General features: G+C 53.5%; 1 protein-coding gene across 5 annotated transcripts in view; it reads left to right on the top strand.

Moving 5' to 3' along the window:
* The window catches only part of SEPT9 (septin 9), a 169,641-nt gene that overhangs the window by 130,832 nt on the left and 26,954 nt on the right, over window positions 1–11,855 (top strand). The gene's annotated exons all lie outside the window — the stretch shown is intronic.

Raw genomic sequence — 11,855 nt, 5'->3', positions numbered from 1 at the left:
AGGGACTTCCACAGAGCCCTTAGCTGGTTGTCGGGGTCACTCTTGAGTTGGGGCTAGCGATAGGTCACGTCTCATGCTCTTCATGCTGGCTAGCAAAGTAATGGACACCAGACACAAGTCGTCTTCGGGCTGTGAAACGTCCAACTCTCAGCTAGTATTGGAAGACTGTAGCTCCTGGCGATGTTTCTTCCAAGCAGTGCCTGGTGACCGGTGGCCTGGCCACTCCATGTGAGGGGACCCTCTCTTCAGCACGGGGAGGAGCTTGGCCAGGGTTTCAGAGTCTGCCTGCTGAGTTTACTATGTCTGTTGTGCCCCTTGGAGAGACCTCAGGGGCCCTGAGCCCAGCACTGGGGTTGGGAGTGGGTGGGAATGGGGTTAGTGATTAGGGGCCCCGGCTACAGGCCAGGCAGGCCGCCCAGTCTCTGCCGGACTCCCCTCCCCGCTGACCATTTCCTGAACAAAATTTCCTGAATGGGCCCTCCACCCCAGCTGTCCCAGGAAGTCCAACCATCCTTCCGCCTCGGTGCTGTGTGGCTCCAGAAGGATGACGGAGACTGGAAGTTGTTTGCATCTCATTCACGTGCTGCCATACACCAAAAGCTGGGGGGTGGGGGAATGGATGCTGGCCAGCCCCGGCCAGCAAGGAGCTGGCATCACCTGGATTGGCTGCTCTGGGAAGAGAGGAGGGGCAGGAGGAGAGAGCAGCAAGCTGATTGTTTGTTCATTCATTCATTCACTCATTCATTCACAGCATGTCACTGGGTGCTTCAGATGTTCTAGATTTTGTGAACAAGACAGGCCCCCAAGGAGCTCACCGCCTGGTGGGGGAACAGGTGAAAAGAACAGAAGGACCCCATATAGATCAGCCATCCTGGGAAGACGGGGGAGTTCCCAGGAGCAGCAGGGAAGAGAATGTTCTGGACAGGGAGACTCTGTGAGGAGCCTTGTCTGAAGAGCTGAAAGGGAGCCGGGGGCGGGGGTGGTGGTGCATGTGTCGAAACTGGAGGGCTGGGCAGGGGCATGGGTTTTATTAACAGAGACTGAGCGCATTTACAGGGCCAGGTACAGTGCTACGTGCTTTATAAATATCTCATTTGATCTTCAGCATTCTTATGAGACAAATGCTATTATCCCATTTCACATGTGAAACAATTGAGGCACAGAGAGGTTAAGGTACTTGCTCAGGATCACACAGCACGTCAGTGGTGGAACAGCATTCTCTGCTCAGGATTCTGTGTTATCCCAGGTGAGATGGAAATCAGTCACAGTTTCAGTTTCACAGTTTCAAGGGAAATGATCAGGTTAATTTACATTTCCAGCAGTCCTTCCCGGTGCTTTGAGGAGAATGGCTTTTGGGGCAGGGGGCATCTAGTGGTGGTGGCTTGGATTGTAGGTAGCCATGGAGATGGGCGTCAAGGTGGCCACCTGGAGATATATTGGGTTTAAACTGATAGGACTTTGGGATGGATGGTTGGATTTGGGGTGATGGAAAGGGAGGGAACAAGGGTGCCCTTGGCTTTCTAGCTGTAAAAACTTGGTGGCTGGAGATGCCATTTTCTCAGATGGGGTAGGTGAGGTGGGAGGGCAGGTGGGCATGGTTCAGCATCTCCAGATGCCTTTCAGACATGCAGATACCTGGTACCTCTCAAGGGGCCTGGCACCACGGGGCCTTGGGATGTCTGCTGAGCCCTGTTGGACTCCTGGGAGCTGTCAGGTTGGCCCTGGTGTGTGAATCTGGACAGAGAAGTTGGCGTTTGGCATTTAACATCCAGGGTGAAGTCCGCTGGGGAGCGTGCCCAGTGAGGGGCCAAGACTGACCGCAGGTGGAAGAGCCAGCAAAGGGGCTGAGAGCGAGTAGCCAGGGGCAGGAGGAGAGTAGCAGAGTCCTGTGCACGTGCCCAGAGGAAATTTGGGGAAAGGAAAAGTTGGGTGCTCAGGGGCTCATTTCCTGAGACTGTTGGGTCAGAACCTCCTGTCCACAGGTGCATCTGCACTTCATGCCATGTGCAGGCAGGAGGAAGATGAGGGGGCCAACGAGCCTGTTTCTTCCTGGTGTCGGGTCACCCTGGGCTCAGGGTGCTTGGATGCCCTGCCTGCAAGCAGCATCTTCACTGGCAGTGTTCCAGAGGTGACAAAAATGTCTGTCCTGATGGGTGGCCAGGCAGATGTCCACACACACTACTTTTTCCTGGGGGGAGCCTGGGGTAAAAGGGCATGTGTGTGTTTCTGAGCCTCCTTGGACAAGCCATTCATCCAGTCACCCACCTGTCCCTCCTTTCGTCCAGTCACCCACCCACCCATCTATACACTCATCCTCTTGCCCACCCATCCTTGCATCTGTCCACCCATCCATCCGTCCGCACTCCATCCATCCAGGTACCCATCCCTCCACCTATCCATCCACCCACCCATTCATCCATCCACCCACTCGTCCAACCACCCATCCATCCAGCCACCCATTGCTGGATTGTGCACTTGGAAAATGTGTCATAAGCTTTCACAGGGCTTTCTTTGGCTCTTCTGCTCGGTTGATTTGTTTTCCATGGGAGAGCAGAGGGCTGGGGGTGGTGTGGGGTGAGGGTCTTTCAGACATGCCGGATTCTCAGCAGCCTTGTTGTGAGGTGGGTACAGTCCACGTGGGCTGCCTGCAAAGTTGAGACTGAGGGAGCCTTATAAGGGACCCTGCAGGGCCCTGCCCTAAGGTTTTTCCACTCAGGAGGGTGGGGGGTTGGGAGGTCTGGAAGCAGTGGGCCTGTGGTGTGGGTCATCGGTCTGGGAACCTAAAGGAGATGGGGAGAGAAAACGACTCCAGCTCTCCCACTCACACCATCCCGGAGCTGGTGCTGCATGGGCTGGGGGCATGATTCAAAAATGGTCTGGAGCTGCTGACCCTTCCCCTCCTTACCCCCGCAACCTTCCCAGACCCTCTGGTGTCATCAGATGGCTGTATGTGGGGTCATTTAGTCAGGCTCCCACTCATGGCCCAGGAATGTGCCCCTCCCTGACTGGCCCCCTCCCAGGCCCTGCCTTCAGCCCCCCACCTCTTTCTGAGGGACCTGGGCTGTAGGAAGCCTTAGGCAGCATCCCCAGTGCCTGAGCTGATCTGCTCTGGGGAGGGGAATCAGTCACTTGATCACTTTGTGGGAAAGCTCTTCTCCTCAGCTCCTGGCAGGGGGACATACTGCTGCACCCTAGAGACCCTTGTCCACTTTTTGTTATTTCAGATGATTTCATAAGTTGGGGGAGGCACAGCCCCCAGCGTCCCCCAGCCTCTGTCCATGTTTCACCACCGAGATCTGGTGTGTATCTGCTGACAGCCCTGCTGATAGGAGAAGGAGCTGGGGAGGGAGGGTCTGGGCTCTGTCCTCCCTGCCTTAGGGGGACACCCCTGATAAGAGGAAATTCCACCCAGTTACAAATGGCTCGTTTCCACCCGTCCATGGGGCAGAACTTTTCTTTCTCTTTTTAACTTTGCAGACATTTGCCAAGAACTGACGGGATCCCTGTGGTCCATCCGTCGGCAGCCACTTTGGACGCGTTAGGCAGGCTGGTGGGGGCTGAATCTTGGGTTTGCTTTGGGGTTAGGGGCTGCTCCTGTTGGAAGGTTCCCTGGGGTAGGAGGAGGCCTGGAGGGCACATTCCCTGATCCTGCCTCTGCGGTGGACCTGCTGCAGGGGCCCGGCTGAGGCCAGGGGGCGGTGGGAAACAAAATAAAAAATAAATCCCCTGACACAGGAAGTCGGAGGGCTCATCTGTGGCCTTGACCGCAGAGTAAATTCTATGAGCAGCTTTTAAGGAAGTGAGCAATGACTGTTGCAGGTTGGGGCTTTCTCTGACCAGAGATTGATGTCTCAACAGGCCACTGAGTCTGAGTGAAAAACTCAGCCAGAGAAGGAGGGGAATGAAAGAAGCAGATGGAGGAAGAGAGAAGGGCCCTTACAGAAGGGGGCGGGACAGCGGGCGAGACTTGGACTTTGTCCAGATTTGACTTTCCCAACTGCGGCCAAATGAACCGTGTTGGCAGAAATGCAGAGTGTCTTGAGATCCCTTCCTCAACAACAGAGAGGGGGTTTGCTATAAAGGGTATGGCAAAAAGCCGGAGGAGCCTTGGCCAGCAGGAAAAGTGGGCCCACTGTCGGGGCACCTCAGGCGTCTGAATGAGTGGAGGAGTCCAGATGGGGACAGACCCACCTCTGTGTCCCTCCCAGGTCCTGCAAAGGGCACGAGGTCATGGGGGATCTGCAACATCGTGGGCTCCCCGCGAAAGGAGAAAACAGGGAAGCCGTAAAACTGCGGTTTTGTTTAAGTCCTGTCTTGGAAACGGGAAGGAGCTCCCACTGGGAGACAAATACAGCTCTGAGTGTTTGCAAATCCCCGTCTCTTTCTCTGGAGAGGCCGGGGCCATTGTGCTCAGTTTCTAAGCGGAGTTTCAGGCGGGAGGGCAAAGTCTCAGATTTCTGGCTTCTCAGTTCCTAACCAGACTTCGAGGAGACACTTCCTGCCCCATACAAAGTGTGAAGTGTCATTTGATTCGGAGTCACTTATCAAATTAGATGAGCCATGTGCACTTAAAAAATCCAGTCTTTGATCCCTGCCTGCACAAATGTGCAAAATTTGGTCATTTATATTCAGTGTTTCCATTTTTAGAAGAGAACAGGAAGTCCCCCGTGACATTTATGGGGAGTGTGTAGTGGCTTGGGGAGGTTGACAGGGACACAACACAGTGAAAAGCACAGTTGAGTAAATGGGAAAGGAGCCTGTTTGAAAGCCCTCCAGAGAGTGGGACATTCCGTGTGTTCCCTGCCTACCCCTCTCTGTGCCCCACTGTGGTTGAATGGCCGCGTGTTCTCTTGTGCACGGGCGGCTCATCCTGCGGCTGCTCAGGGTGGAAGAGCCCAGCCGGCCACCACCTCGGCTCTTTTCCTCTCTCCCCTTTGCTTCTCAGACTTTTCCCCCATGGTTAATAATTTTTAGAAATTTTCCTTTACCCTTTTCTAGCTATGGAACTCAGAACTTCCTTGTGTGTGTTGATAAAAGTTCACGGAGTGCTGAAGGTAATTCAGAGATGACCTGATTATTCTAAGTTCTCATTAGACTGAGTTATTTTTACTTAGAATCCACAGACCTAGGGGTTCTTAGACAGACCCGTCAAATTGTCCAGATATATTTGTGTTCTGTCTTCCTGGGGACTTTTCTAGGGATAGTCCCTACCTTTCATCAGCTTCTAAAAGAGGTTTGTGACACAAAAATCCCATACCACCATATCAGACAGTGCGTTCCTGATGTGTAAGAGATTGCTGTGAATCTGTATGGAAGTCACGGCTAATAAACATTTGAATAAATGAACTCACGTTCCGTGTGCCACCACCACCTTCATTCAAACTGATCTCAAGCCTGTTTATCTATCTTTTTGTTTTTTACTAGGTAGTAGATACTCAATAAATATTTGTCGAATGAATCAGTGGTGTGGTCCTGGTCCACTAGGACCCCGGAATCATTTTCTACCATTGTTGCTTATAGCCATTTCTTCAGCATCTCATTCTGGGGCAGTTCCTTCTCCAAGCCATACCTGCCTCAGCACGCGTGTCTGGTTCCAGGCCCCGTTGCCTTCCCATTCTCTTTCCTTCACCTGCATTTCCCGAACTGGTGAACAACACATCTCATTCTGGGGCAGTTCCTTCTCCAAGCCATACCTGCCTCAGCACGCGTGTCTGGTTCTAGGCCCCGTTGCCTTCCCATTCTCTTTCCTTCACCTGCATTTCCCGAACTGGTTAACAACGACAACAGCTTCTCTGTCCACCCACTCACTCATACCAGAAGTGGGGAGTCATCGAGGCCTCTGTGCATCTTGTCTGTGTAACCTGGGGCGGCCTCTCGGAGGTGGAGTTCTCAGATGAGGATGGGCATTTTGGTATCTGCTTGGCAGTGTGAATCCATATGGGAGCTTCAGCAGGGGTGTGGGGCTGTTTTGCCTCCTTGTTGCAGGCGAGGGGCCTCCTGTGCCACCAGGGTTTGCTTCTTGGTGACTCTTACGTGGGGGAGATGCGGTAAGAGGAAACCACACATGTCGTACTCAGTTACCGCTGTGGGGAGCGAGCGGTGAGGATGAGCTAATCTGGTTGCCAGGCAGGGTTCCCCCAGGGTTTAGCTGGGACTGAAGGACTTTGCAGGCACCAGGGAGGTAGGAAAGGAGGGAAGAGCAACTCTGGTCACTGTGTCCCTCTGGCATTACCTATGTTGGGGACTCACCCACCTTTAAGGAGCTCCTTTGCTGGGAGCAGGTAGCATCAGATGTTTAGGGGCCATGGGTTTGAGGTGATCTGCAGCAGAGGGGTCTGCTGTTGGCTGTGGAGCTGCCAGCAGGGGTGATGTCCCCTTGGTCTGCAGGGCAGCATTCCCTATGGTCCCAGGTCTGGAGGCTAGGGAGCCTGAGGTGGAGAGCAGCCAGAGACCCCTTTCCTACGTGCATTGTTGAGACTGTCCAGTTGCTGGGACCACCCTGGGCTAGGGTGGAGTGGAGACAAGAAAGTCTTCCTGGCTGGAGATGCCAACAGTTTTCTTCCAGAGAGAGGCCTGAAAGGCTGGCAGGGTGGGATGAATGGCTGATGCCCTGGGTGTCCTGACATCTCGGTCACCCTGAGTGGGTTCACCTGGATGTGCTTGGTGACTCTGCCTCTCCTGTAGAAGACCTGTTGGGTGGCCTTGCAGGCATGCATGGGAGGTTGGCCTTGCTTTCTGCCTGGCCACTTTGAGCGGTAATTGAGCAACGTGTGTGTCGGCGTGACTGTCCCAGGTTTTAAGAGCTGGGCATAGGATTGGGGTGAGATAATGGGGAATGGCATTGACTTTACCCTGAGAGGTTTGTCCTGGCGTGCAGGCCTGGCTGTCACATGGGTGCCACACGGCTGCCCCTCTGGAGCAGGGAGCCAAGTGGGGCAGTGTCTCAAGGGTCATCAGCCCAGCAGAGCCACCTCTGTGCGTGGCCAGCGAGGCTGCTGCTCAGTGAGGGTGGGACTCATGTGGACGTTTCTGGGATGCAGAGCAGGCAGCGAGACGAATGGAGGCGTGGTGCAGAGAGGGGTGGCCCCCAGGTGTAGGTTTCCAGGTCAGGCCTTGCAAGCCCGCTATCTTGAGCCCTTTCCCTCGGCTTCTGGGCTGCATGATGGTCCAAGGTTGGCCCTGGGGCTGTGATGAAGTATAAGCGCCCCCAAAATGCACCACACCCCACAGCGCCTCCTCTCTGGGGCTGTCTCCCGGCCAGATGTGCGTCCCACAGCCCCCATCCCAGCAGCCCACAGATGACAATCTGATTCCATCATCCTTGGCAGACCCTGGGGTGGGGGTAAGAATTTGTCACTTGGTACACATGTCCCCAGATGGTGCTGGCTCAGGGCTGTGTGGATTATAGCCCCTTTCCTCCCCACTTTAGACCCACCATCAACTCTAGAGAAAAGATAGGAAGGAGGGAGCAGGTCCCTTAACATGGGCAGAGGTAGGGGAAGCCTCCGTCACAGGTCCGGTCACCAACTGCCACAAGCCTGTGGGTGGTGAGGAGGCCTGGACATAAAGCCTGGTTCAGAATGGGAACCTGCAGAGAGAAACTATCAAGGTCTCCTCCTGCAGGTACCTCTGTCAGGCTGCCACTCCCAGAAACACCCTTGCTGGAGATGACAGGGCCACTTCCTGGGCACTGCCTGGAAACACCAGCTCAAGGACCCTAGGCCTGAGTGTTGGAGGACAGATGCTGAGCTGTAAAGCCAGGTTGTGGGCACTCGTGGGCACAGCTGGGCTCTTTCAGTCCAGTTTCACTAGAAGTGGTTTCTTCCTCTTTCCCTCCCTGCCTTTCTCATTGAGATTTAATTCCCATACGATGCAGTGCACCCGTTTAGAGTGTCCAGTTCAGTGTCATTTATTCACAAGGCTGTATAACCATCACCTCTGTAATGCCAGAACATTTTCATCACCCCAGGAGGACAGTTCATGCTCGTTAACAGTTAACTTCCCCCTTTCCCCTGCCCCTGGCAACCACTAATCTACTTTCTGCCTGGGGATCTGCCTATTATGGACATTTCATATAAATGGACTCATAAAATATTTTGTGTCTGGCTTCTTTCACTTGGCACAGTGTTTTCGGGGTTCATCCGTGTTGTAGCATTTACCTACGTCATTCCTTTTTATGGCTGAGTAATATCCCACTGTATGGATTTACCACATTTTGTTTGTCCATGTGTCTGTTGACGGACGTTTCCACTTTGTGCCACTCTCTGGGCTAGGACTTGAGGGTGCTACTGAGCAAGCCAGAGCCTTGGGCTTCATGGTGCTTGCAGGGTGGGGTGGATAAGGTCAGGAGAGGCATGGCCTACTTCCCAGACGTGCAGCCCAGGCACAGCAGGGTGGACGGACCTGCAATGGGTCACTTGGAGCCAGGGCCAGAGCCCAGGGCCCCTGGCTCCCAGTCGCAGAGCAGGGACGGAAGCTCTGCACCTTGCTTTGACCGTCAGATGACCTTGTCAATGACTGTCCAGATCAGACTCTTTCTGAGAATCAACCGGGGTGCCATTAGTAATTAGGCTGGATACCCAAAAGAATTGAAAGCAGGGACTCAATTGTACACCCAAGTTCAATAGCAGCCTTATTCACCGTAGCCCGAAAGTGGAAGCAACCCACATGCTCATCAGCGGGTGAATGGTTCATCCATACGGTGGAATATTGTTCAGCCTTGAAAAGGAAAGAAATTCTGACACATACAACGTGGATGTACCTTGAAGACGTTATGCCAAGTGAAAGAAGCCAGACACCAGAGGACACATACTGTGGGATTCCCCTTACGTGAGGTCCTTAGAGGAGGCAAATTCAGAGAGATTGAAGGTAGAATAAAGGTTTCCAGGGACAGGGGAATGAGAAGTTAGTGTTTCACGGGTACAGAGTTGCTATTTAGGGTATTGAAAAAGTTCTGCAAATAGATGGTGGTGACGTTTACACACCACCGTGAATGTACTTAAGGCCACTGAATCGAATACTTAAACATGATTAAAATGGTCAAAATTTTATGTAAATTTTAGCATAATAAAGAAAATAATTAGGCTGGAAGGAAGGCATAAGCCGGTATGTAAGGTCACCCAGCCTGGGGTGGACACTTGGGCTGTCCTTCCATGGAGGAGGGCAGTGCTGTGGCGGGTAGTGATGTCTCCTCCTTCTGGGAGTCTGGGGAAGAGAGGCTGCCCCAGGGGCACGGCCAACCCAGAGCAAACCTGGCATTCCCTCCTAAGGGTGTGACTGGGAAGGAGGGAGCCTGACAGATTGTTCTGCGGTCCAGGGAGGGGGAAGCCGCCCCTCCAGATCTTTTCCCAAGGTCTTTCCCAAGCAGGATTCAGGGCAGCCAGGAGCAGTGAAAAGAGGCAGGCAGTGCTGTGTGCCCTTGGATTAGTGACTTAACTTCTCTGAATTCGTTTTCCACTTTTAAGAAATGGGTTTCCTTTTTGCTGTAATCCACTGATGATTGTGTAGTGTCATCTTGAATATGAACGTGGAAACTTATTTTTCTGTTAAAAGCTTCCTTCTGGTATTAACAGTATTTGATGAAGTTTGGGTATGAAACAAAAATTCAGGTGGCAGGGCCATGGGAACGCGAGTGAGGCCGTAGCCCCGGGCAGAAGTCACTGGGCCAGGTGGATTGGACACAAATGGGAGAGGGGGAGGGGTTCAGAGCAGGCTGGCCCAGCAGTGTCTCCCTGGGGCAGCTGTGGCTGTGGGTCTGTCACTGTGGAGGAGCTTGGGCCAGCCTGGGGCAGCAGAGCCCCCCACCCCCACCCCGCGCCCTCCCAAGTACCGGGCCCTTCGGGGCAGGAATGTTCAGCTCTTACCTCCAACTTACTGTGGAAATGTCCCCAGGCCCCCACTGTTCCCACCTGGCCAGGCTGCAGAACCCCGGGGGCAGTGCTGCGGCCTCCCTATCCTAACCTGCACCTTCTGTACATCTGTGGTTGGGAAGGGCCACTGTGGGTAGACCAGATGTACTTCTCACCCTCACCTGTCCTCCCACTGTATGTGTGGGGGTAGGGGGTGGCGCCAGGTGAGTGGGATTAGCAGAAGAGAACAGCCCCCTTTCCCCCACCCCAAGGGGCGACTCACAAAACCCCATTCAGACCAATTCCAAGATCCCTCGCTTTCCGCAGCCGGCGTGTCGGTGATCAACATTGGGCAAACCACAGTGAAATTTAGAAAGCCATTCATTCCACAAGTATTTATTGAGTGTCCCCCCCATGTAGAACCCTGGAGACACAGTGCAGATCCAGGAGGGTGTCTTGCCATCCTTGCTGGAGCTCGTAGTCTCTGTGGGGGACTCGGATATTAATTAGATATCACAGAAGTGAATGAGAGGTTTCAGGGTTGACAAATAAAAAAAAAATCACTCTGTGGACCTCAGGTTCGCCATGTGGGTTATCGGCACTGTTCAGTATAGTTGCCATTAGCCACCTGTAGCTATTTATATTTAAATCAATCAAAATTAAATAAAAAATTCAGTTCCCCAGTTTCAAGTGCTCAGAAATCGTGTGGGAATGCATTATGGAAGTTCCTCAAAAAATTAAAAATAGGACTGCCGTATGATCCAGCTACTCCACTTCCGGGTAAATAGCCAGAAGAATTGAAAGCAGGGTGTTTGCACACCTATGTTCATAGCAGCAGTATTCACAGTAGGCAAAGGGTGGAAACAACCCAAATGTCCGTGCACAGATGGGTGCAATGAAACGCAGTATATACGCACAAGGGAAATTATTCAGCCTTAAAAAGGAAGGAAACTGACACATGCTACAACATGGGTGGACCTTGAGGACAGTATGCTAAGTGACCCAAGCCAGTCACAGAAAGACACATTCTGTAGGATTCCACTCACATGAGGTCCCTAGAGGAGTCCAACTCAGAGAGAGAAAGTAGGACAGGGGTTGCCAGGGGCTGGGGGAGGCGAGGAACGGAGAGTTGTCGTTTAATGGGTAGAGCCAGAGTTTTGCAAGGTGAATAGCTCTGGAGATGGGTTGCAGAACAGTGTGAATACACTTAACACTACCGAACTTACCGTACACTTAAGCACGGATAAGACGGTAAATTTTATCACAGTTACAAAGAAAAGTCACCTGGGGCTGGTGACTACCATATTGGCTAAGCACAGGCACGGTCATTTCCGTCATCCCAGATGGTGGAGCAGCCGGTCTTGACCGTCCCTTCCAGCCGGCTGAGCGCCCTGGAGTCCTGGGACCGGGCCCCTGGTGGCTTTCCATGGAAAGCAAGGATTCAGTTCACGGAGTGTCTGTGGGCAAGGGGTCTTTGATATTCCCTTTGGGGTCCTGAAGGCAGACCCCAAAGCCAGGCAGGTGTGGAGGGAGGGGACCCTGTATCTCTGCTCTTTGTGCTTCCTGTGAGCGACCCAGTTGCCTGCAGAGTTGCCTCTCTGAGGATGTGGTTGCAGGAACGGGTCCTTACCTGTGCAGGAGGCCAGGCGCTTCCCCACATCAGTGCACAGGGTGGGGCACGTCTGTGTTTTTATTACTGCTTCTCAGGGCCCCTGGTGGGCGGGCTGTTGGGTTCGCTTTGAGCTTCTGGAGCGAACACTGGTGCAAGTGGAGGGGGCCGGCTGCAGCCCAGGCCAGACCCTCCCTCGCTCTGGGATCCCAGGGCCCATCGGGGGTGGTGAGGGAGAGTCCAGGGTGCAGCACTTCCCCCGGGTCCTGCTCGGGAAGGGGTGAGGGATCCTGGAGGAGGGTGGGGGTGGCGCCCGCCCCAGGGCTGGGTAAAATGACTCCTAGGCCCACAGACAGATGGAAGCAATTTTCGGTCACGTGGTCTGGGCTGAACTGCTG

This window comes from Galeopterus variegatus, unplaced genomic scaffold (genome assembly GCF_000696425.1).
Source record: "Galeopterus variegatus unplaced genomic scaffold, G_variegatus-3.0.2 Scaffold1466, whole genome shotgun sequence".
NCBI lineage: Eukaryota > Metazoa > Chordata > Mammalia > Dermoptera > Cynocephalidae > Galeopterus > Galeopterus variegatus.
Note: the sequence above shows the minus strand (reverse complement) of the source record. Positions and strands in the feature narration are given on the sequence as shown.